The sequence below is a fragment of the Balaenoptera borealis genome, assembly GCF_965194805.1.
Source record: "Balaenoptera borealis genome assembly, chromosome: 20".
Taxonomy (NCBI): Eukaryota; Metazoa; Chordata; class Mammalia; order Artiodactyla; family Balaenopteridae; genus Balaenoptera; species Balaenoptera borealis.
The window spans coordinates 16,316,431-16,342,339 of NC_138879.1; the positions used below are offsets into that span (position 1 = coordinate 16,316,431).

Below are 25,909 nucleotides of genomic sequence, written 5' to 3' on the forward strand. Positions count from 1 at the left end.
AAAACACAGGCTCCATCCCTAGTGGATCACTCCAGATAAAATAATAACCATATATGCAAATCAAAACTTCAGGACGTATTCCATAGTACATGCCTTTAACAAGACACCAAATAGCTGAAATATGGACTGTTCTTAAAGACATGGGATATTTGAAAAAATAAAATAAAATTTTTAAAAAGATTAAAACAAAAAAACAACAACAAAAAAAGGGATATTTGATGGTCACAGTTGTACGAAGCCACATTTTATTCTCTGCTTCATATCTTTCTCCTTCTGTGCAGATTAAAGAACAATAAAATGAGTGATGAAGCACACAGATCAAGACTGTGATTAGCAACGTATGTGTAAACACACAAAAGAGATCAAGACAAGTTGTACTCGCTTTAGGGGACACTATTTATTAGATGATGAGATTTGTGTGGATGGAGAGAACACTAAAGGAGGGTAGAATTCCCATAGCTTCCCCTGCTGCCCTCCACCTTCGCTCCTCCACCTCCATGCACAGTCTCTTCCTTTTGAGGTTCATGTCATCCAGCCAGGAGACCCGCTTCTCCACCTCAACTCATCATCCATCATTCCAGCCATTCCTCCATGTTAACTTATAGTTTGGTCACCTAGGTTTGTATCTTCCTTTCCATCATCCTGGCTAGCTTAAACATGTATGCCTCATCTTCCCTCAATTTCTTCAACTCGAATGACCTTCAAATCTATAGCAGCTTCCACCCACGACCATGCAAGGGAACTTGCCAGGCCGTGGACCTGTTCCATCTCTGAAAGTCCCATTCCAGGATTCAGCTCTCTGACCCATAACTTTAACCCTTTCCAACTTTCTTACTTCTTTCCATTGTCCTCAGTTCTTCCATCTTATAGAGGCAAAATCCTATTAATCTTTTTAAAAACCCATCTTTTTTTTTTAAGGTTTTTTTTTTTTTAATTATTATTTATTTATTTATTTATTTATTTGGCTGTGTTGGGCCTTCGTTTCTGTGCGAGGGCTTCCTCTAGTTGCGGCAAGCGGGGGCCACTCTTCATCGCGGTGCGCGGGCCTCTCACTATCGTGGCCTCTCTTGTTGCGGAGCACAGGCTCCAGACGCGCAGGCTCAGTTGTGGCTCATGGGCCTAGTTGCTCCGCGGCATGTGGGATCTTCCCAGACCAGGGCTCGAACACGTATCCTCTGAATTAGCAGGCAGATTCTCAACCACTGAGCCACCAGGGAAGCCCTAAGGTTTTTTAAAAACTTATTTATTTTAGTTTTGGCTGCGTTGGGTCTTTGTTGCTGCACGTGGGCGTTCTCTAGTTGCGGCGAGCGGGGGCTACTCTCTGTCGCAGTGCTCAGGCTTCTCATCGCAGTGGCTTCTCTTGTTGTGGAGCACAGGCTCTAAGTGCACGGGCTTCAGTAGTTATGGCACGTGGGCTCAGTAGTTGTGGCTTGCGGGCTCAGCAGTTGTGGCATGCGGGCTCTAGAGAGCAGGCTCAGTAGTTGTGGTGCACGGGCTTAGTTGCTCCACGGCATGTGGGATCTTCCCGGACCGGGGCTCAAACCCGTGTCCCCCTCATTGGCAGGCGGATTCTTAACCACTGCACCACCAGGGAAGCCCTAAAAACCCATCCTGATTTTGCTTCCTTCCTAACTAATCTTGGATCTTGCCTTCACGATCATTTAATCCAGGTGGGGTTGGGGGCGGTGTCACAAACTAGAATACAAATTGAGTGATGCAGACCCAGTGTCTTAGTCTGCTCAGGCTGCCATAACAAAATACCATAGAGTGGATGGCTTAAACAACAGAAGTGTATTTTCTCACAGTTCCAGAGGCTGGAAAATCCAAGATCAAGATTCTGATAGTGTTTGGTTTCTGGTGAGGACTCTCTTCCTGGCCTGTAGATGGCCACCTTCCTGGCCACCTTCCTGCTATGTCCTCACATGGCAGGGGAGGGAAATTAAGAGAAAGAGAGAGAGAGGGAGAGAGTGAGGGGGCACTCTGATGTCTCTTCTTCTTTTTGTTTTTATTTGTGTTTTTTTTGGCCGAGAGGCATTCGGGATCTTAGTTCCCCAACCAGGGATCGAACCATTGCCCCCTGCAATGGAAGCACAGAGTCTTAACCACTGGACTGCCAGGTAAGTCCCAGTGTCTCTTCTTATAAGGACTCTAAACCTATTGGATCAGGGACCTAACTTTATGACCTCATTTAACCTTAATTATTTCCAAAGAGACCCTGTCTCTAAATACAGTCACCTTGGGGTTTAGGGCTTCAATATGAATTTTGGAGGGACACACACAATTCAATCCATAGCACCCAGGTATTAAAAATGTTACAGGGGATGGTAGGGACCATGACAAACTAGAGAAGCATAAGCCTGCTCTAGAGCTGCCACTCATCCCCAGAAGATGTTGCCGTATAGCAGAGGTCCTTTACAATAATCATGCCATGGAATGCTTTGACAATCTCACAAGGCCTATGAACCACTTCTTAAAATAACATTTTAAATGCATAAAATATTTTTAAAAATTTTTATTGGAGTAGAGCTGATTTATAATGTTATTAGTTTCTGCTGTACAACAAAGTGAATCAGTTATACAAATACATATATCCACTCTTTTTTAGATTCTTTTCCCATATAGGCCATTACAGAGCATTGAGTAGAGTTCCCTGTGCTGGTCAATAGGTCCTTATTAGTTATCTATTTTATATATAGTAGTATGTATATGTCAATCCCAGTCTCCCAATTTATCCCTCCCCTCTAAAATACTTTTAAATAAATACATACATAAAATAAAAGCATGTACACTCAACAAATTCTGAATAGAAGAAAGTTTCCTCAACCCAGTAAAGGGCATCTAATGAAAACCTCACAGCTAACAGCATACTTAGTGGTGAAATACTAACTAAACGTTTTTCTCCTAAAACCAGGAACAAAACAAAGCTGCCCACTCTCACCACTTCTATTCAACGTTGTACTGGAATTCCCAGTTAGGGCAATTAACATGAAAGAGAATGAAAAGGCATCCAAGTTGGAAAGGAGGAAGTAAAATTATTTTTATTTGCAGATGACATGGAGGAAATCCTAAAGCTGCTAGAACTAATAAACAAGTTTAGCAACGTGGTAGGATATCAGATCTATATACAAAAATCAATTCTATTTCTATGCACTAGCAATGAACAACCTGAAAATGAAATTAAGAAAACAATTCCATTTACAATAGCAGCAAACAACAACAATGAATCTTAGGGAATAAATTTAACCAAAGAAGTGTTAGATTTGTTCATTGGAGACTAAAAAATATCAGCAAAAATGGCAGAGTAGCAAACTCTAAAAGTCTGTCCCTCCACAAAAGCAATGAATAACCTGACAAAAACTGTCAGAATCAACCTCACTGGGACTCTGAAAACGAATCAAAAGTTTACAGCAACCCAGGGAATGAGTAATCAAGAAAAAAACAGCTGGATCTTGGTAAGAGAGTTTTGTGGTATTTTAACTTAGTCTAGCCCCATTTTTCTCTCTCCAGCTCAGCGTTGATCTAGAAGACAACGGCTTGCATTCCCAGTATAATCTCCTAGTACCAAAGGAAGAAGAATGGACCTTATTCTCAAAGAACTGTACTTGTTTGTTTGTTTGTTTTTTATTGGAGTATAACTGATTTAAAATGTTGTGTTAGTTTCTGCTGTACAGCAAAGGGAATCAGTTATACATATACATATATTCACTCCTTTTTTAGATTCCTTTCCCATGCAGGCCACTACAGAGTATTGAGTAGAGTTCCCTGTGCTATACAGTAGGTCCTTATTAGTTATCTATTTTATATATAGTAGTGTGTATATGTCAATCCCAATCTCCCAAATTATTCCTCCCCCCCTTCCCCCCTGGTAACCATAAGATTGTTTACTACATGTATAACTCTACTTGGTTGTTTGTTTTGATTGCCCAGTGGCTCCCTGAAGGACTAGCTCAAAGGACTTGCCTTTATTTCCCTAACTCAGAACTCTCCCAAAGTGGAAGCTGCTACCTAGGAGACATTAGCCAAAAACATTTAAAGGCAAATGGATTAGCTGCTGCCACCCAGGTCAAATGATAACCCAGGTCAAATTGTCTTATTTCAGGTCCTTGTGATTTCTCAACTGGGTTCTGCAGCAGCCTCCTAACTGCTTTCCTGGACTCCAGTCTTATCCTCTCTGAACAATTTTTCATATTGCATCCAGAGTGATTTTTCTAAAAAGTAAATGTGACTGTATTTCTTGAAGGCTTAAACTCCTCAAAAGCTCTCCCTGCAGGCCCCTATGCAAGGATGACGCACAAATTCGCAAAGCGTTCCATATTTTTTAAAAAGAATATATATATGCATAACTGAATCACTTTGCTGTACAGCAGAAACTAACACAACATTGTAAATCAACTATACGTCAATAAAATAAATTTTTTTAAAAAGTTCTCCATGCCCCCAAGTGTGGAGCATACACCTCTCAGCATAATATTCAAGGCTCTCTGCAGGTTGATCCTACCCCTCATCTTCTATAGATCAGTGGTTCTCAGAATGTGGCCCTCAGACTGGCCACTCTGGTCAGTAGACCTCACTCCTACCCACTAAATCAGAATCTCCAGGGATGGAGCCCAGGAGGCTCTTTTAACAAGGGTGGTTTCAATGCATATTGAAGTTTGAGACCACTATTCCAGATTAATTAATTTTCTTTCTTGAACGCCATGCTTCAGCCATACTGAACTATCAGTTTCTGGAAAGTGGTTGCTGTCTCTCACCTTCTGGGCTTTGCACATGCTGTTCCCTCTGTTCCCTGCTTGCCCACCTCACGCCCATGCTTCCTTCTATCTCAGCATTTATTCCATTGTAAGGCTTTTGTCTGTTTTTGGCTGTTTTCCCCACTTCCATGTAAACTTTGAAGGCAGGGACACCATCTTAATCATCATTGCATCTTTAGCACCTTGGCAGGTGCTCAATAACTATTTTCTTAATGACTATAGAGATTTAGATGTACAGAAACCTAATTGCTAACAGCAGTCAGCAACCAGCTGCTGGGGTTCATGAGGGACAGCCCAGTGTCTTGTGCTATTACTTAGGAATAAATAGAGTCAACATATACCTACTTGCATTTTACTCCAGTCCTACTGAATATCACCATCCAGTGATCTCTTAACTAAGCTGATGACAGTGGGAAGGAAAGGAAGTGGTAAATATGTGATACTGTGAAGGAAAATCAACACAAGTGAAAGGATGTGAGAGTAGTGCATACAACTCAGGATCTCATCTCTTCTCATATTTTAAACCAGAAGACCAGAGTCCTAAGGACTGAACAGTAACAGCAATAGCATCAGGCCACCTTTACTGAGCATCTACTCTGTGCAAGGCTTTACCTGTGTTAATATTGACAACAACCCTAGGAGGTAGGTATTATTTTGAGAAAACTGAGAAATCAAGTCATTAAATATTTGCCTAAGATCCTACATGGTAAAACCACTGTTATTGGTACTTCCTGTTCATGAGTCACATGGCCCCAAATTACATCCCCACCCCTGATCTTCACAGATCAATTGTGTACAATGAGGCCCATAGGTGCGGGTGAACGGATCACCCAGACTTAAGGAACATGGCTTTTGGATAATGGTTTGGTGTATCATCTTTGACTAGAACACATGAGCTGTTATTATAAGATCTCAATGCAGTTGTTGGGGAAATAAAACTGAGGGACAGAATTTGCTTGTCCCCCTAATATGTGCACCCATGGTCACAGGAACCTCCATTACCCTAACTCTCATCACAGGGTATCGTAATTACTTGGTGAAAATGAAATTTGGTTTTCCTCTTCACTGCTGCCCCTCCAGTACAGCACCTGGTAGGTGGAAAGCACCCCAATCTATCACCAACCAAGCCCATCTGGGACTAGCACAAGCTCCTTAACCTCGCCTGGTCTGTCTAATCACCAAGATTTTCTCTAGTTTCTCTGTAAAGTGTCACACAGGGTTCTATGTATGGACAAACAAGGATGAAAAGTACAAGCTTACTTTAGATACTGTAGTTACTGTCTTTACTTTGGAATGTCACATCAGACGCCTTTGTGTCTGACTGAGAAAAAAAGAGCTTATAACTGATCTTACCCCTTTAAAAATTTTTTAAAATATATAGTTTTCAATTTATTTATTTTATTTATATTTATTTTTGGCTGTGTTGGGTCTTCGTTGCTGCGTGCGGGCTTTCTCTAGTTGCGGAGAGTGGGGGCTACTCTTCATTGCGGTGCGCGGGCTTCTCATCGCGGTGGCTTCTCTTGCTGCGGAGCACGGGCTCTAGGTGCGTGGGCTTCAGTTGTTGTGGCGCGCAGGCTCAGTAGTTGTGGCTCACGGGCTCTAGAGCGCAGGCTCAGTAGTTGTGGCGCACGGGCTTAGTTGCTCCGCGGCATGTGGGATCTTCCTGGACCAGGGCTTGAACCTGTGTCCCGTGCATTGGCAGGCGGATTCTTAACCACTGCCCCACCAGGGAAGCCCCCATTTTAAATTCTAAAGAAATATTTTAGCCAACAGTTATTTATTTAGGCTTCTGTGCCTGGCAGCGCATTGTGTAAAATAAAATATAGAAGATGTTTAAAATGTTTAATTTATTTTTTGATAAGTGATACTTTGACATGGTTCAAAAGTTTGAAGAGAGAAAAATTCCCCTCTCACCTCATCTTCCAGCTGCTCGGTTCCCCTCCCTGAAAGCAACCAGTGTTATTTAATTGTGACCTCTCCCAGAAACACGTTTTAAGTGTATGCAAGTACATATGTAAGACATTTTTTTTTGTCTCCTTCCTTACACAAATGGAAGCATGTCAAAAACATTGTTTGACACCTTTTTTTGTTTTTTCACTTAATATATTTTGGAGATCACTCTCTAGCAGTACATGTAGTAAAAGAAAGACTTCCTCTTTCTTTTTTAAGACTGGATACTCTTCTATGGTCTATTTGATAATAGCAACACAGCTATAATGATAATAATATTAAATATAAAATAGCTAAACTTTAAGAGTTTTACTTATTAGCATATTTAATCCTCTCAACAATACTATTAGATAGGTATGATTGTTCTTCCCACTTTGCAGAGGTGAGTGTTTAAATAACTTGCCCAATGTCACAAAATTCATAAGTGATGAACAGGACAAGCTATCTAATTTGAGGGGCTCAGTGTAAAGTGAAAATGTGGGTCCCTTATTCAAAAAGCAGGGGGAAAGTACCATTAAAGGCACTAAAATATAAAGCTTTTTCCATTCTTTCATGGTCTCTAACTTGTCTCACCATGGTGCTTTTTATTTGCTATTCAATGTCATCTAAGTAAAGAGAAATTTTAAATTTAAATCGTTATTATGAAATTTACCATCCTTCTTTATATTGTGCAATGCCAGTTTTAAAGAGCATTTAACTCCTATGTTGAATCACCGAAATTATACAATTTGTATTTTGTAACTTGTACTCGCACGTCTAATTTATTCTTACCAGAACAATGGGAACTCTAGATAAATGAACTCAAATGTTTTGATTTCACTTCTTGATATGTGCACATTCTACCAACACTTTACTTTCAGCTTCCTGATAAGCAAGGAAGGACTGAAAGGAAAAGGAACTCTGGGTTGCCTTGTCGCCTTCTATGTCATCATTTTCAGCATAAGTGATTGGCTAACACGGAGAAGTAATGCAAGTAAGAAATGATATGATATGGCTCCTTGGTCTTCCATGTTTCTTAGAAAACTGTCTTCTTTCTGGCTTCAGAGCAAGTTCTAGTTCAAAAGGAAAGCATGGCCTCTCAATGCTTAGTCAGTCATACATGTAACACACTTACCTTGTACAAATTTGCTGAATTTCCCACGTATCACGAGTCCACCAGAATTCTGTGCTCATGGAACATCACAGATGCTATTTGCGAATGAGGTGGCAAGGAATGGTGACACCCAATTTGTTCATAGCTCCTCTGCTTCAAGAGGCAACAGCAAATCATGAGGCCCTTCTGAGTGTGGGACCCTGTGTGACTGCATAGCTCACATGCCCATGAAGACAGCCCTGGTGACAGAGCAGGATGCAAATCATAATTTATTTAACCACTCCTGTAATGAAGTGCATTTAAATTTTATTCTCCTCATCGTTTACAATGTTTCAAAAACAAACCAATAGCCGTGTATACACAGATTATCTAAAGATTTGTAAGTAGGGAAACATTTATTACACTTTTTTCATTTTATTTAATGTGCTCTGATATAATCTTAATTGTATTCTCTGGTTGAGATTCAAGCCTTCTTTCTTGTGAGCAACTCTATGATAATAATAAACAGCCCCATGTTCCCAGACTTTTCATAGAATATATGATAAATTCTAGAGCATAAAACAGTGCCTGCCACATAGTTGGTGCTAAATAAATATTTGAATGAATGAATAAATCCCTAAGGATGGAATTGCTAAATTAAAGGTTATTTGCATTTATAATTTTGATGGCTATTACCTAATTGCCCTCCATAGATGTTGGAACAACTTATATTTTCACCAGTGATGCAAAAAATGGCTATTCCCTTCTCCATTGCCAACACAATGTGTTAGCAAGCGTTATCTTCATGACCTGTTAGTATCTCAGTGGAGTTTTTTTTGTTTTTCGTTTTTTTTGGTCATGCCTCATGTGATCTTAGTCCCCTGACCAGGGATCGAACCCTCACCCTCAGCAGTGAAATCACGGAGTCCTAACCACTGGACCGCCAGGGAATTCCCTCAGTGGAGTTTTAAATGCACGTCTTTTAGTAAAGTTTAGCATCTTTTCATTTGTTTAAGAACAATTCTTATTTTCCTTTTATGTGAAATTTCTGTCGTATCTTTTGTCCATTTTTTTCTACAGAGATTTTTTAAAAAAATATTTTCTTTGTGAAATATAACATACATACAGAAAAAATATATACATTTTGGGGTACATTTTAATAAATAGTTACAGAGCAAATACTTGTGTACCCGTCACTTGATCAAAAGTATAACACTGCCAGCCCCTAAGAACAACCCCTACTCCCAATCAAACAAAACTCCTTCTGCCCCCGACCGGCTCTCCTGACTTTTATTGTGTTCATTTCCTTCTTTTTCCTTATTTTACCTCCTATCTAAGCATCCCTAAAGAATATAGTTTACTTTTGCCTGCTTTTAAACTCTATATAAATGGAATAATACTAGATATATTTTTTTGTATCTTGCTTTCTTTTGTGTTCAATATTACCTTTGCAAAAAGGTACTCATGTTGTTGAATATAACCATCATTTATTAATTTTCACTGTACAAATATATCACAATTTAACCATTTATGCTTGGTAGACATTTGGGCTGTTTCCTTTCTGGGTCACTGAGGAACAACGCTGCTATGAATATTCTTGTATAGTCATCCTGACACTTGAAATTCTGCATTCCCTAATAATGTATATGTAGTAGTGGGACTGCTCTGATAGAGTATGTATATCTTAACTTTTATTGGATTATATCAAAGTCATTTCCAAAGTGGCTCTACCAGTTTACACTCCCACCAGCAGTGTACAAGGATTGCTGGGCTTTATTTATTGATTTGTAGGAGGTCTTTATATACAGCATTATGGAAATTAGTCCTTTGTAATATGAGTAGCCAGACATTTTTTTCCAAGTTTACAATCACTTTAAAGAGACACTGATATTATTCCCCACTAGAGGAATGAAAATGTACCTGGAAAAAATGGAGTATTCTAATTTTGAAGGATTTAAATGAAAAGCAAGAGTTCTGGGCTAACCTTCTTAGCACTCAATTTGCTACTATATATGTCATTAATACAAATAATCTTACCAGAAATTTTCATGGAATGCGCCGGAAAGCAGCATGCCAAATATAATAATAAAGATAGTTAAAAACTGAGTGTTTACATAGGTCAAAAAGAGTCATGTACCAAAATGTTCATTGCAGCTCTATTTACAATAGCCAGGACATGGAAGCAACCTAAATGTCCATCGACAGATGAATGGATAAAGAAGATGTGGCATATATATACAATGGAATATTACTCAGCCATAAAAAGAAATGAAATGGAGGTATTTGTAATGAGGTGGATGGAGTTAGAGTCTGTCATACAGAGTGAAGTAAGTCAGAAAGAGAAAAACAAATACAGTATGCTAACACATATATACGGAATCTAAGGGAAAAAAAAAAGGCCATGAAGAACCTAGTGGCAAGACGGGAATAAAGACACAGACCTACTAGAGAATGGACTTGAGGATATGGGGAGGGGGTGGGGTGAGATGTGACAGGGTAAGAGAGTGTCATGGACATATATACACTACCAAATGTAAAATAGATAGCTAGTGGGAAGCAGCCGCATAGCACAGGGAGATCAGCTCGGTGCTTTGTGACCACCTAGAGGGGTGGGATGGGGAGGGTGGGAGGGAGGGAGATGCAAGAGGGAAGAGAAATGGGAACATATTGTATATGTATAACTGATTCACTTTGTTATAAAGCAGAAGCTAACACACCATTGTAAGGCAATTATACTTCAATAAAGATGTTTAAAAAAAAGAAAACAAAAAACAAAAAACTGAGTGTTTAGCCTGTGTCAGGCACTATTTTAAATCCATTATATGTATTAACTAATTTAATCCTCACAAAACCCCTAGGAGGTAGTTACTATTTTTTGCCCAATTTTACAGATTTATGAAATAAGATACTGAATTGCAGATGTTCTCTAGGGCTAATTTGAGCAATATTAATAAACTCAGAGAAAAGATTCTTTCTTAACTGATAAAGATGTTTTCTTTTTATAATTTTTTTTCCCTCTTGGTAGTGAATGATACCCCATCCTGGGCTCCTCTTCCTCATCTTTTCGGATCTGCAATACACCTCAGAGCTTTCTCTTTTTTCTTTGAAGACAGATAAGGTGTATATATATCTTTCCTCCAACCCTCATTCATCACCCCTGTTCTTAGTGTCACAGAGCCATCAAACATCTGCAGGCAGGACTGGGGACCAGAGGGTGCTTGGAGCAAGTGGGGAAGGGTAAGAGAGAGACAGAGATGGGGGTGGGGGAAGCACGGTCACACCTCTATGTGGGTAGGGGAAGAATGATTTCTTTCCGATAGGATTTCTTAACCTGGGGTCCATAGATTAGGAAATCCATGAACTTGGATCAGGAAAAGGTAATATGCCTGTATTTTTGCAAAAGTCTAACAGAAAATTAAAAACAGGAAATTAGTATTTCCTTCAATTATGAATGGAGATAACAAACCAAGTAGTATTAGCAGTACCTGTGATCTTGTCACCAATAGAAATCACAGGTATTTTCTTATTATATGACAGTTGTGGGTATCTTGAAATATTATTTTTACTCATTTACCACCTCAAAATTATGGTGGTCATTAGGCCTGCCACTAGATCTTATTATTTAATAGATTTAATACAAAGCACATATATTGCTATGTTACACTTTAAAAAATATCTTGAAAATTGTATTTTAATGTAATTGGTTTCCTTTGAATTTCTGTGTATATTTGTCACGCATTTAAAAACATTCTGAGAAGGGTGCATGTATGAAAAAGTTAAGAACTCTGCTTTTTGAGTATTCTCTTGGCTTTCATTCTTTTTGTTTTTTAATTAAAAAGCTTTTTAAAAATTGAAGTATAATTGATTTACAATGTTGTGTTAGTTTCAGGTGTACAGCAAGTTTTCATTCTTATTGAATGAGGCTAAAGAGGGTCTCTGAAGTGAGTCGTAAGACCTGTGAGGTTCTCATAGTTTTACTATTTTATTTTTCCAGAGACCCTTCCTCCCTTAACTTTCATACCTTTTCACTCTCTTGTTCTTGTCTCACTGACCCTCTTTCTGTTTCTTTTCATGCTCCTGACCTTACTATGGGTGTCTCTTTCCATTTCTATGGGGATTTTATCCTTTAGCATGTCACTTATCACCATATTTAGGCGGAGAACTCCAAATCTCCCCTAGTCCAGATTATCCACCCTCTCCCAAGTTTCCTAACTCCACTTGCCTCTGGGACACCTCTACTTGGTTTACCACTGGTATCTGGAACTGAACATATTAAAAACTAAAATTCCTCTCTAAATCTGCATGTTGTCCCGCTTTGCCTGGACGACCATCTTATCTGTCCCCCTGGTTTTGAAACCTTAGAATTATTTTAAAATTTAAGCTAATTAAATTCAAAAAATGGGAATCTTTGTGAACGGTACTAAAATCAAAAGATACAAAAGGATATACAGTGAAATGTAAGTCTTCCTCCCACCCGGTCGTCTCAGCTCCCCTCCTAGGAAGAAACCACTGTTCTCAGCTCTTAGAGTGATTTTTGATTCTTTCTTATTTTGGCTATATCTCAAGTCCTTCCTTGCCTGTGAGATGTGTGCCCTTCCCTCTCCAGGCCCTAGTGACCTTATATCTGGTTGACTTTATATATAAGTATTTGTATGTGTATATTTTATATACCTATATAAAATCTCCCTCTGTGGCCTTCCGGCCTCGAGTTTTCATCACATCGCTTCCTGGATGAAGAACCTACAAGGGTGAGGGGCCGGGGTTGGGGGTGATGGGTAAGAGGATCTCAAGGGGACTTAGGTAGGGGGTTCGGAGTGGCAGACTGGTGGGAAGCTCTGCCAGGGTTCCTATTTCTATTCCTTCCACCTGAGGCCCCTTTCCAGTCCTCTCATCCAAATGTCTCTCATTTCCAGGAGCTGAGACAGAGACAGAGAGATACCCAGAGACAGAGACGCCGAGGCACCAGCATCCCTCTCCGCTTCTGTCCCGCCCCACCGCTCTGACGGACATCCTCCATCAGCCAATGGCGCTCCCGATGTTCCTCGGAAGGGCCAATGAGAGACATAGGAGGGCGGAAGATTCCCCGCCCCCACTTCTAGGCTTGGTTGAGCCGTGCAGGTAGGTCCGGGGCTGGGGGAGCCGCCGTTGGCACTGGTGCCCGAGGGGGTGGGGGCACGAGTCGGTAGGGGTGATGGTGGGGAAGGGTAGGCGGCCCCGACCGCGGGAACCTGGGGGGGCGGCCCGGCCGGGAGGCGGGGGGCCGACGGGCCCGGGGAGCGGGCGCCGCCGAGGGCCCTGGAAGCGGCTGGGCTGGGGGAGCGGGGACGCGTGTGTGGGGCACAGGGACCCCCGCCCCGCGCCCACCCGCAGGCCTGGGCCCCAGGTTGCGGGCAGAGGGGCTGGGGGCCTGTTGCTCTGGGGGCGGGCTGGGCCGGGCCCGGGGCCGGGGGCGCCGAGCAGAGCCCGGGGCGCCAGGCCGAGCCGAGGTGGGACGGACCGACGCGGAGAGGAAGGGAAGCTGCATCCCTCGGGCCGCCCCCTCCTGAAGCGAGCCGGGGCAACGGCCGCAGGCGCCCCTGCTTGAGCCCACTCTCCCTTTCGCCCCCTCCCTAACAATGGGTTTGGGGCAGAAGGAGTCGCACCACTGTGGGAAGGGGGGTAGGTTTGGGACTGGGGTCCAGGGTGGGGGGAGGGGTGGGAACTCGGGCTCTCCCCTTTCTCTTCGCCCCTTGGCTTTTGCGGTGGGGATCATGGAGGGGCTCTTAAGCCCTCCCGAGACTTGGGTCAAGAGTCAAACTCCCCCCTACCTTCCCCCCCCTCAAAAAAAAATCCGACGAGCGGTAAGGAAAGTGATGCCAAGTCTTTGAAGCCGAAGTGACAAACGCATAGGAAGAACAAATCCACTCCAGAGGTTTTTATTTTTAATTTTTCTTAAAAATGAGGGTACTGTATATTCTTTGAATTTTTTGAAATTTATTTTACAGAGGTGGGTGCTGTTATTTTTGTCCCTACTCGGGCAAGCCTCCATTTTAAGCGAAGCAGTAACTGGTTAAGCTGGAATTTTCATTCAGGCCTGGGACGTGGGCAAGGATCCTACAAGAGGTCATTTAATCCATCCTCCTACTTCCAGACAAACTTGCCTCCCTCCCATCCTCAAAATTAAGTTGTTTGGTTTGCTTTTAAAGATCTCTAAGAAAGAAGAGTCTTTTGTTTGTAGCACTTTAGTCAAGAATGGATTTTACTTTTCATGTAGAATGGGCTCTGCAACTTAAACTCAAGAAAATTTAGGACAATCAGAATGATCAGAGAGGTTTTAATTTATTAAATAAAACTAAACGTGGCAAGGGGCTTTTTAAAAAAATTTATTTTATTTACTTATTTTTGGCTGTGTTGGGTCTTCGTTGTGGTACACGGGCTTCTCATTGCGGTGGCTTCTCTTGTTGCAGAGCATGGGCTCTAGGCGTGTAGGCTTCAGTAGTTGTGGCACGCAGGCTCAGTAGTTGTGGCTCATGGGCTCTAGAGCACAGACTCAGTAGTTGTGGCACACGGGCTTAGTTGCTCCGCAGCATGTGGGATCTTCCCGGACTAGGGCTCAAACCCATGTCCCCTGCATTGGCAGGTGGATTCTTAACCCCTGGGCCACCAGGGAAGTCCCCGTAAGGGGCTTTTTTAGGTGATCAGTTAACAAATCATTTTTTAATAGTGTTTATGAAGTACCCTGGATAATCATTTTTCTATCTGGGAAAAATGGTTTTGGCTTTCTAATTATTTGATAAGCAATTTTATATTATCTAAAATATGTGTTATACATTTAATCCAATTTTATGGAAAAATATATTTCTACATACATACGGAGATACCTATACCACACACATTTGTCCTTTTCCAAAGGGGATGGTATTTTCTACATCTTTTCAAGATGGTGAGGCAAACAGTACTTCAAATCTCTGTCCAGATAGCTTAAACTATTTGCTTATTCTTTTTTATTTGCTTATTCTTGATTATTTTAAATCTAAATGAAAGTCCTCTCTTTCAGATACCTTCTTGAAACAAAAGATTTTCCTTCCTGCTCATACTTGGTGACTGGGGGATTACTAAGACTCCCTTCTTGCTCATTTCTGAGTATTGTCTGAACTATTCCTGACACTATGAATGCTATTTGGATGCTTCTTAAGGTAAGATGTGTTTTATTTTTTTTTTTAATTAAAGGCCTCATATTATTTCTTTTTCTTTACAATTGAGGATTTTCTAGTTCTTGAATTTGCAGTTCGTCAACCCTCTTACCCGACATTCCTTTCCCCTCAAAAAAACTGTTGTGTTTGCTTCCTAGGACTGATTAGTTACTCCTTACTTTGTATTGCTACTGTTCTTAATCATTGGTGTTAAAATATTAATGAAGTTCTCAAATTAATTTCCATGAAAATGATGTGTTTATTTTTTAATTTTAAATTATGACAACCCACATAGTTGTAAAATTCTGTTCCAATCTCAGTAGGATGGATTGGCAATTCAGACAGCCAGGTCCACTTTCAAACAGGTACTTTAGTGTCATAGGTGCTAGGGTGTGTCCCACTCTTGCAAATCTGTAGCTGATTCATGTGTTACAAAAGATGTGTCACTAGCCATTTATTTACTCCGAAACTTCATTTAGTATGTTAGAACATTCTAAGACCTGTTCGTTTATGTGTATAGCTCTGTTGGAGAGTTCTCCTGCTATTCCCTGGTCCTTTGCATGCGAATTTACACCATTTTTCTCAACAGGTAGCACTTTGTGCCATGTTTCATCTCACAAGATGCGCCTCTTTGGGGGCAGTGTGGGCAGATGATCTTTACATTAAAAAGCTTTCAGTGATGTGGTGGTTCTCCAGTCTCTTGGCTACTTCAAGTTCTTGTACATATATGTCTCCATTAGGACTAAGCAGAGGACAAAGCTTCAGATACACGTAGGGAGGAAAATGGGAGGAAGGATGGGGAAAGATAAGGAGTGATGGAAGACCCCCACCAGCTTCATGGGGTGGCACAGGTTGCTTCCTTCAGAGCTAAATACTAGTGTAGTTAAGATTGTTGTCTGGTAATCTGTCCTGTGGAATTCCAAATTAATGCAGTGAATAAATCAGATATTAATGCAGTCTGTGTAAACTAAATATTTGGATTGTGGGAAATCTTTAGGTAAATGTAGACTGAGTTCTCATCTTCATTTATGTTGCAGCTGCTATTGTTGGATGAGGAGTGCTTATATTAGTATAAAGGAAGCCAGAGAGACACAGTTTTTCTAGCCAGTCTCCCTGTAGAGTTGGAGGGGTTGCATGGGAAACCCAGCCAGAAGTCCTGAACCTATAGGAACTGGAGGACCTTGTACAAGAATATTTCTCTTTGGTATTGAGTGTTTAGTGCCACGACCTGGTGGCATTTGTTGTCTTTAGGAAGCAGGCAAGGGGATATCCACAGGTTCTAGTTCCGTAGAAACCCAAGGAACTGGGGATCAATATATTAGATTTTTATTTTACAGTTTTAACTAATGGATTAGATACATAGAGACCTGCTTTTTAAGATCTATAGATATAGATTAGATATCTATATATCTATATATATGACATTTTACCTCTAAATCTCTGAACCTGGGCAAGTTCTACACTAACCCTTGAAGTTGCACCAAAGCCCTCTGGAATGACAGGAATACAGAGTGAAGTCAGTACTCCATACTGTGTGTTACCACCTGTTAACTACTTAAGAATGTAGTTATGTGACTGCCTTAATTTAACCCTTTGCTCAATGGAAGACCTCTTCTGAGTCTAAACAAATTTTTTATTTGCTAACATTTTCCTCCTCCTTTTATGACTTAAGAAAAACCCTTAAAAACTGTAGTGTGATCTGGGCAGGGGAAAAAGGCACTTTTTTGCGGGGGGATGGGAAAAGGATAACTGAACTTGCAGGATGGAAAATAAAAAAGAGAGAGGGAACTTTATTCTCTTTTTCATTTGTGAATACCTTTAAAATGTTTCTGAGATGTGTTTTCAGATTGCAACTGCTTATTTTTAAGTCAAAAAAAAAAAGGTAGGCTAATTAAAATGTATACTTTGGAGCCAAAATATTTATTTTCTATAGTTCTTACACTTTGTTTCTGATTATCTTATTTCAGCATGAACTCTAGTTCTATAAGGCATTACTTAAACGTCAGACCTCATTATGTGCTTATTTCTTTTCCCAGGCTTATAGAAAATAGTACCAATACTCACCCTTTCCAAGAATGAAAGTACAAAAAGAAACATAAATAACAAAGGAAAAATAACTCCAAACAAAAGCTCCTCAATTTAAGGCACTCTTTTTTTTTTTGCATTTTTAAAATTTATTTATTTATTTACTTATTTATTTTATTTTTGGCTGTGTTGGGTCTTCGTTTCTGTGCGAGGGCTTCCTCTAGTTGCGGCAAGTGGGGGCCATTCTTCATCGCGGTGCGCGGGCCTCTCACTATCGCGGCCTCTCGTGTTGCGGAGCACAGGCTCCAGATGCGCAGGGTCAGTAATTGTGGCACACAGGCCTGGTTGCTCCGCGGCATGTGGGATCTTCCCAGACCAGGGCTCGAACCCGTGTCCCCTGCATTGGCAGGCAGATTCTCAACCACTGCGCCACCAGGGAAGCCCAAGGCACTCTTTTAAAAAAACAAAAAAACAAAAAAACATTTATTTATTTATTTATTTCGGTTGCTCCGGGTCTTAGTTGTGGCATGCCTGCAGGATCTAGTTCCCCGACCAGGGATCGAACCTGGGCCCCCTGCATTGGGAGTGAGGAGTCTTATCCTCTGGACCACCAGGGAAGTCCCTAAGGCACTCTTGTTAATTAGTTCCCATGGAGTTATTTACCCCTTTCTCTATATCAGGGGTCTGCAGCTTCTTTATTGCTAGCCATGACTAAGCAGTATCAGTGATGTTTGGTGTTTTTATGTACAGTTGTCAGGGTTAGGGTATGTGTGAGATGGGAGAAGAACAGGGAGGAGGAGGAGGAGAATTGGGTGAGTTGGAGAAAAGATCAAAGTGAAGATGAGATGGAGAGAAGAGATAACAAGGTCTTTGGTGTGTGATATGGTGCCACCATCAGTTGTCTCAGGTAGCTCTCAGGGACTGCTGGTTGCCTGTGTGCTAGTGCCTTGTGTGCTAGACTGAACTATGATGAAAGCAAGTAAAAAGTATTCTTGACAAACAAAAGGACATAATTAAAATATGATTCAATAGGATATGGAAAGATCTCCAGGATAAACGTTTAGGCAATAAAAGCAAGATGCAGAAAAGTGTGTATGATATGTTACCCTTTGTGTTTTTTGAAAAAAAAGAAGGGAGAAAAGAAAATTTGTATTGGCTTGTTGTATATGCATTAAAAAACACTTCAGAAGAATAAACAAGAAAATGGTGACATCAGTTACCTGTTAAGTCTAGAAACTGGTCAGGTAGAGGACATAGTGGGAAGGAGACTTCTCGCTGTATTATATTTTTTTTTCACACTTTCCGATGTTTGTATCAAAATCAAAAAATACAAAAAAGTTTTTAAAAACTTCCAATCCTTACATCTTTTCTTCTTCTGTGTCTGGAAGTCAGAGAAATGTCAAGGAGCCACAAATGAGAGGGCAATAGCTCTTGAACAGTGGTTGAAGGGGTGCATATACAAAGGGTACTGTAATCTAGGGCACATTTTCTCCTGGGATCTTGAAGAATTTCAAATTTGTAGGTTTATATTTCTAGTATTGAATTGCAAGGTCAGGCATTAAAAAATTTCACTTGCTCTTAAAGTTAGTAAAAAAAAGATTTTCATTGTTTATTCCCTCCAGTTGGCAATTAGATACACTATCACATTCTTGGTTATGTGATGTGGGGCAATTTTAAGAAATTTAAAAATCTCTCCGAGGTTCAGGGTCCTCCTTTGTACTGGAAATGAAATTAACATTTACTTCAGAGGATCTTTGTGTATATTATATCTGCGATTTGGCTTAGTGAACTACTACTGTTATTAAAGTAATTACTAAAAATAATAGTTCCTTGTAGCTAGTGGTCATAGTGGGGGGCTCTGCCTGATGTTGGGCAAGTGTCTCATCCTCTTAGAGACTTGGTGTCCTTACCTGTGAAAAGTGTATAATTGTAGTACCTAGATCCTATGGTGGATTTTGTAAGGACTAAATGAGTTTGTTGATGCGAAGTGCTTAGAATAACACTTGGTATGTGCTCAACAAACACAAGCTGCTAATTTTCTTCATGACATCTGTTTGCTAGGGCTGCCATAACAAAGTGCCACAAACTAAGTGGCTTAAACAACAGAAATGTATTGTCTCTCAGTTCTGGAGGCTAGAAGTCTGAGGGCAGGGGCATGCTCCATCTGAAGGTGCTGGGGCAGGATCTCTTCCAGGTCTCTCCTCTAGCATCTGGTAGGTCCTTGGCTTGTGGCAGCATAACTCCAATCTGTACACAGAGTTCTCTCTGTGTATGTGTCTTTTTTGTTCAAAAATTCTCCTTTTTAAAAGGACAGCAGTCGTACTGGATTAGGGCCCATCCTAATGAGCTCATTTTAACTTGATTACCTCTGTAAAGACTCTTTCTCCAAATAAGGTCACATTCTGAGGTACTAGGGGTTAGTGGTACAAAATATCTTCTTCGTGGGGGACAAAATTCAACCCATGACAACATCCATTAGCCTCATCAGCCCTATAGACTAATGTTACTCATCATGGGTAGCAGACCGTCAACACCTACACATAGGAAATGAAAATTTTGGTGCAAATTGGTCATATGATTTAAAGAAGTAGATTATTTCTTTAGGTGTCTCATGCATTTGTCTTCTTAATTTTTTTAATTAATTTTTATTGAAGTATAGTTGATTTACAATGTTGTATTAGTTTCTGGTGTACAGCAAAGTGATATATAACTGAATCACTTTTTCAGATGCTTTTCCATTATTGTTTATTACAAGATATTGACTATAGTTCCCTGCGCTATACAGTAGGGCCTTGTTTATCTCAATTGTCTTTAATATATAGATTTTGTTATTGAAGCTTTAGATTTATATAAAATTGAAACTTTAGAAGGTGGTAATATTCTTTTTCTTTTAGCTATCAGTAAAATTCTGATTTGAAAAATTAAGGTCAGGATTACAGGCTGTTCTCCATGTCTCATCCTTTGTGGAAATTGATGAAACCTTGGGATTTCCTCACTACGTAAGAATTAAGCCCAGGTATCTCTCTCGAGGGGTTTGGGAGCTAAGGATACTCAGTAATGTGGAATTAACACATTCTCTGTGTGAATAAAGAGATGTTTTATGTTCAGTCAGGTGCCGTACTTGAAGAAGCCGGCATGGTTATCCTCCAGCATTTAGCTTCTTTGGGGGGTTGACAGTATGGGTCATTCCAGAAATAGCAGGACCTTGAGGAAGTTCCTTCTCTGGCCTGACTGATTTGGCCCGCCCTCTGCCTCCATTCCCCTCCTATTTGCCTTTAGGGTAAAGTTCAACCTTTTTGATGTAGCATATAGACACATGATAATCTGGCTGCTGCTGACCTTTCTGTTTTGTTTTAAAATCTTACCTTTCTCAACTGGCCTGTATGTACCTTTGTTTGATGGTTTCCTCTCCTGAAACTAGTGTTACAACTTTAAAAGTTTACTTAGGTGAAAAATTTTCTAAAAGGTGCTTTTACATGCTTTTCTGCCTCTTTAAGAGGCACTCTGGGGAATTCCCTGGTGGTCCAGTGGTTAGGATTCCTTGCTGTCACTGCGGAGGGCCTGGGTTCGATCCCTGGTTGGGGAACTAAGATCCCACAAGCCACGCAGCCAAATTAAAAAAAAAAAAAAAAAAGTGCTCTGAACAAAATTTTATTTTTTAATAATAATTCAAAATTATGGAAGATCTACACTATGCCCACCACTTATTGTACTGTGCTGAAATGTAACGTGCCTTTGGAGGCCGTAAAATAAACTGTATTCATGGAGTAGTGTGCACGTATTACATACTCTCGGGCTAGTCTTCATTTTCTTTAGTCTGTGATTATCTACTTTCCTGATTTCCTACCTTAGTATCCGGCTGTTACTGGCCTTGTTCCAGCCTCCAGAAACTCTCCCCTTTATTTTAATGCCTTCTTTCTGTGGTAGGTTAGGATATCAGCAAACTAAGCTTATATAAATTATTTGCCAAGGAAGAGTAAATAGATCTTTAACGATGGCTGGAGGGACTTTTCTGTGGATAGGATAACATGAAGATGACAGCTTTTTGACAGTCTGATGCAAAATGATGTGGTTTTGCCTGTGTGCATTTTACGGAGAGGAAGGGTCCATTGCTTTCATCCGATTTTTACAGTGGTCTGGAACTGCTTTAGATAAATATGTGTCATGAAATTGCTTTGTTAGTTGTCATCAGAGGCTAGTTCCCAAATTCCTTTTCCTGTGTCCCTATCCTGAAGTGAAGGAGTTCATGGTATTGGATAACTGTTTGGACTGTGGGCCGAGGGGCCATTTGACTAGGCCAGAGAGAGTGCTGACCAGGCTGAGGCAGAACTGGGGAGAGAAGTCAAGCCGTGAGCGGGAGAGCAGCTCTGGGCATTGTTGGCTGGTTTGCTCCAGAGGACAATGGGAGTAGCCATAGTAAGTTCTGGAAGCTCAGAGAGTATATTCACGTACTTGACTTGAAGAAATGGAAAAATATTATCTTTTTAAAAAATTATCTTTCTATTCTGAACAGTCTAGTGATTTTAGTTTTTGCTAGATTTTTTTCTTGCTTAGAAATCATCTTGTGAAATGTTTGCAACCTAGATCATAATTTAATGAGACAGCTAGATAAGAGTGAAAACAGGAGTAAAAGAATCAAATAAAGAATATAAATTAATGTTATAATTCTAAAAGCATCTTTAAAAAAATTATTTATTTATTTGGTTGCACTGGGTCTTAGCTGCTGCAGGCGGGCTCCTTAGGTGTGGCAGGCGGGCTCTTTAGTTGCAGCTTGTGGGTTCCTTAGTTGCGGCTTGCCAGCTCCTTGTTTGTGGCACACGGGCTCCTTAGTTGTGGCATGCACTTGGGATCTAGTTCCCTGACCAGGGATCGAATCTGGGCCCCCTGCATTGGGAGCGCAGAGCCTTACCTACTGCACCACCAGGGTAGTCCCTCTAAAAGCATCTGACTGTGGGGGCTTCTTCAGAAGTGGAACATCTGCCTTGCTTACAAAGAAAACCTCTTTCCCCCAGTGACTTTGCCTCTTCGGTCATAGAGCACAGAGCCTGTCAGGGAAGGGACTCTTCTTGGGCCCAACACTGTCCCTGTATTTGTTTCTTCTTATACTAGGCCACCTCTCTGGTCTCTTGAGCTGTTTTCTTCCTCCTTGTTAGGGACCTCTGACTGTCATTTGTACCTTTTCCCAACCCATTTTCACCCTCCCATTCCCTGTTGGCTCTTGTCCCTCAGCTTATAAACACACTCAAGTCTCTCGCTTTACGAACGCAAAACGCTTAAACTGCGACCACTGGTCCCTTTGCCAATGAAGTATTTGTAGCTTCTTCCTATGTGTTCTACTGTACCTGCCCTTTCTGCCCTTATCTTCTGAGGCCTCCTTGTGGTCTTTGACCGTCCTCCCCGGCTGTGGTGGTAGTGGTCCCTCCTGGCTTCCTGTCGTCCTTTCTGAAAGGCACTGTAGAGTCATGATACAGAACGTGGACTCTGCAGTGAGTCTCCTAGATTCAGATTTCAGCTCTGCACTTACTGTGTGCCTCTCTGTGCCTCAGTTACCTCACCTGAAAAATGAGAAAAATAATATTAAAAATAATGGCACTGAACATTACAGGACTGTTGTGAGGAGGCAATGCGTTAATACATGAAAAGCACATAGGTGAGTGCCTGGCGCACAGTGCAGTACAGGTGGTCTGAGCGCTGCCTCTTTCTGTCGTCGCTGTCGTCTCTGGCTCTTCCTTCTCAGTTTTCTTTGCAGACATTTTTTCTCTTTCAATCAGTGTTTGCCTTGCCTTGGCCTTCTCTCCTCCCAGCCTGTGTAATTCCTGAGTGACATCTTAGATAAGTTTGTGTCTCACTCTGTATGAGTCCCACATCCATATACTGATGATCTGCAAATGTGTTTTTCCCAGCGCTAAATGGTCTCCTCATATGACCATATGTTTCCTCCCCATGGCTTACCTGGCTTTCGAGGTGAAGTTCACACGCTTTTGCCAAGCACACAGGCCCTTGGCCCAGATCACTTCCTCTGCTCCTTCCTGAGCTCTCTGCGCTCAGCAGCGTTGAGCTGCTGTTTGTAGTTCCTTCTGTACACCTTGTTGCTCCTTTGCCCCTGGGCCTTCACACAAGCAGTTGCCACTGTTTAAAGTGACCTCCTGCCCTGTTCTAGAAACATACTTGTCCTAGTTCTTGAATAACAGTGAGGTGTAGTAACAGCAGTAACTGACGTGGAGAGCTTCCTGTGCACCCAGGCTTTGCCTTTGTGTGTGCATCCCTAGCACTTCTGTTGTACAGTGATTGCAGGTTTGCTTCTCCACGCAGCTCGTCTCCAAGTTCTTTGAGAGTAGGGGCTGTGTCCTGTCTTCCATCATCACTGCTTGCAAAGTGATGACATGTAGTAAATGTGTTGAATGAATGAATGGTCTGAGCACTGCACTGCCCAACCTGTGAAATGCATCTTTAAGAGGGTATCAGTGGGAAAGCTGAGTTAGTTACATCCATTTGCCAATCCTGGCCTTACCCTTTGGAACTATAGGACCCAATCTGTTTAGTGTGAGCAGCTTTGTAGCTTTGGAATAAGGGTTACAAAGAGGGTTTTGTTTTTTGTTTTTAAATCGTTCATTGAATGATGAAGGGCGCATAGGTGTTTTTGTTTTCTTATTTTTCCTTTTAAAAAAGAGAACCAGTGTGCTGACAACCCAGTGTCATCTGGCAACTAGAATGTTTTTACATTGTTGGAATAAAGTATAGGGACTTCCCTGGTGGTCCAGTGGTTAGGACTTGGCCCTTTCATTGCTGTGGCCCTGGGTTCAATCCTTGGTCAGGGAACTAAGATACAGAAAGCGCCCACGCGGTGCGGCCATAAAAAAAAATAACAGTAATAAAAATAAAGTATAGAGGGCTTCCCTGGTGGCGCAGTGGTTGAGAATCTGCCTGCTAATGCAGGGGGAAAGGGTTCGAGCCCTGGTCTGGGAAGATCCCACATGCCGCGGAGCAACTGGGCCCGTGAGCCACAACTACTGAGCCTGTGTGTCTGGAGCCTGTGCTCCGCACCAAGAGAGGCCACGATAGTGAGAGGCCCGCGCACGGCGATGAAGAGTGGCCCCCGTTTGCCGCAACTAGAGGAAGCCCTCGCACAGAAACGAAGACCCAACACAGCCAAATAAATTAAAAAAAATAATAATAATAAAATAAAATAAAATAAAATAAAATAAAGTATAGAGAAATGAATTTTATGCTTGTAATGTTCCATCCAGGTAGTAATTTGGCAGTGAACTGATTATAATTTAAACATTTTTTGTGACACTAATCATTAAACATTAGTGATCAGGTATCCCCTTTCTCCTTTCCCATCACAGCTCTGTTAAGTATGGGTTTAGACACATAATGTTTTATCTTTTATCACCGTGTATAAATTGCGTTTGTAGCAACAGCCCAGAAAATGGCAAGCTTTTAAGTGTAGTCTACGTGGTACTTTAATCTAGGTCTTGATCATGGTAGTAATTTTTTGGCCAGCAGGGGGAGCTGAAGTCACTGATATGTGACTCCATCTCAGCTGGTTTTCAGTTTGTCAAGGCCGAAAGAAAGTAAAAATGCCTTATTGACAAAGGTCATGATCAGAGTTCACAAAGAAGAAACACAAATGACCAAGAAACATATAAGAAACATTTTTATTCTGATAAGTAGTCAAAGGAATTCAGATAAAAATGATATACTACTTTTTTTTAGCCTATCAAATTGTCAATTGAACTGTATGGTCAAAGGTAGTGAGGGGGCAGTCTCTAAAACTGCTAGTGGAAGTGTGCATTGGGCCCAATTTTTCTGGAAGGTATTTTGGCAACATATATCAAAAAACCTTAAACTGTCTTTTAACTCAGTAATTCCACTTCTAGGAATTTATCTTAAGGGGGAAAATATAGAGATATATAGAAAGATTTGTGACTAAAGATATTCATTGTAGCATTATACAAGTGAGAATTGGGAATAAACTTGAATGAGCAGTGAGATTAATGGGTAAATTATGGCGTATTTAATGGTGAATTATTATACAGCCATAAAACAATATTTTTAAAGAACTTTTAATGTTTTAGAATGTTGAGTATATGATAAATGAAAAATTCAGGATATAGAGATATATAAGGATTCTAAATATATAAAAGATAAAGAAGATACACACACACATATATATATATATATATATATACATATATATATATATTACACACATGGAACAATGCAAGAATTGGGGGCGCTGACCTCTGTGCAGTAGAAAATCCACATATAACTTTACAGTAGGCCCTCTGTATCTGCAGTTCCACATCCAGGGATTCAATTGAGCATTGCGTAGTATGTATTGATTGGAAAAAATCCGAGTATAAGTGGACCAGTTCAAACCTGTGTTGTTCAAGGGACAACTGTACATACATAGATAAAGGACTAAAAAGAACTATAGGGCTTCCCTGGTGGCGCAGTGGTTAAGAATCCGCCTGCCAATGCAGGGGACACGGGTTCGAGCCCTGGTCCGGGAAGATCCCACATGCCGTGGAGCAACTAAGCCCATGCGCCATAACTACTGACCAGTGCTCTAGAGCCTGCGAGCCACAACTGTTGAGCCCGCGAGCCTAGAGCCCGTGCTCTGCAACAAGAGAAACCACTGCTCCGCGCAACTAGAGAAAGCCCGCGCGCAGTAACAAAGACCCAACGCAGCCAAAAATAAATAAAAATAAAAATAAATAAATTTTAAAAATTATAATAAAAATAACAAGAACTATACCAGCAAGCCTTACTGAGTCTGTTAGGGAGCTGTCAGCCAATTGTCATGTCTCAGATGGCACCAAGGAATGTTTTGATGTGAGGCAATTATAAGATGTTAACCTCAGAAACTTAAGGCCTCACCTCAGATGTCACTTCTATCCTATAGGAGCCCAGAATGGACTTAATATACATAA

At 41.0% G+C, this 25,909-nt stretch overlaps 1 protein-coding gene and 1 pseudogene across 7 annotated transcripts in view; one reads left to right on the forward strand and one right to left on the reverse strand.

Moving 5' to 3' along the window:
• LOC309619073 (protein farnesyltransferase/geranylgeranyltransferase type-1 subunit alpha pseudogene) overlaps positions 1-25,909 on the reverse strand; it is a 127,478-nt pseudogene that overhangs the window by 5,457 nt on the left and 96,112 nt on the right. The gene's annotated exons all lie outside the window — the stretch shown is intronic.
• KANSL1 (KAT8 regulatory NSL complex subunit 1) overlaps positions 12,871-25,909 on the forward strand; it is a 191,422-nt gene continuing 178,383 nt past the window's right edge. For 4 of the 6 annotated variants that reach the window (XM_082373770.1, XM_082373772.1, XM_082373769.1 and 1 more), the window contains exons 1-2: positions 13,484-13,684; positions 14,810-14,948. The gene's annotated coding sequence lies outside the window, so the exon portion shown is untranslated. Of the gene's footprint in view, positions 12,892-13,200; positions 13,432-13,483; positions 13,685-14,809; positions 14,949-25,909 lie in introns of those variants that run through there. The other 2 variants (XM_082373766.1, XM_082373768.1) reach the window with 2 other exon arrangements.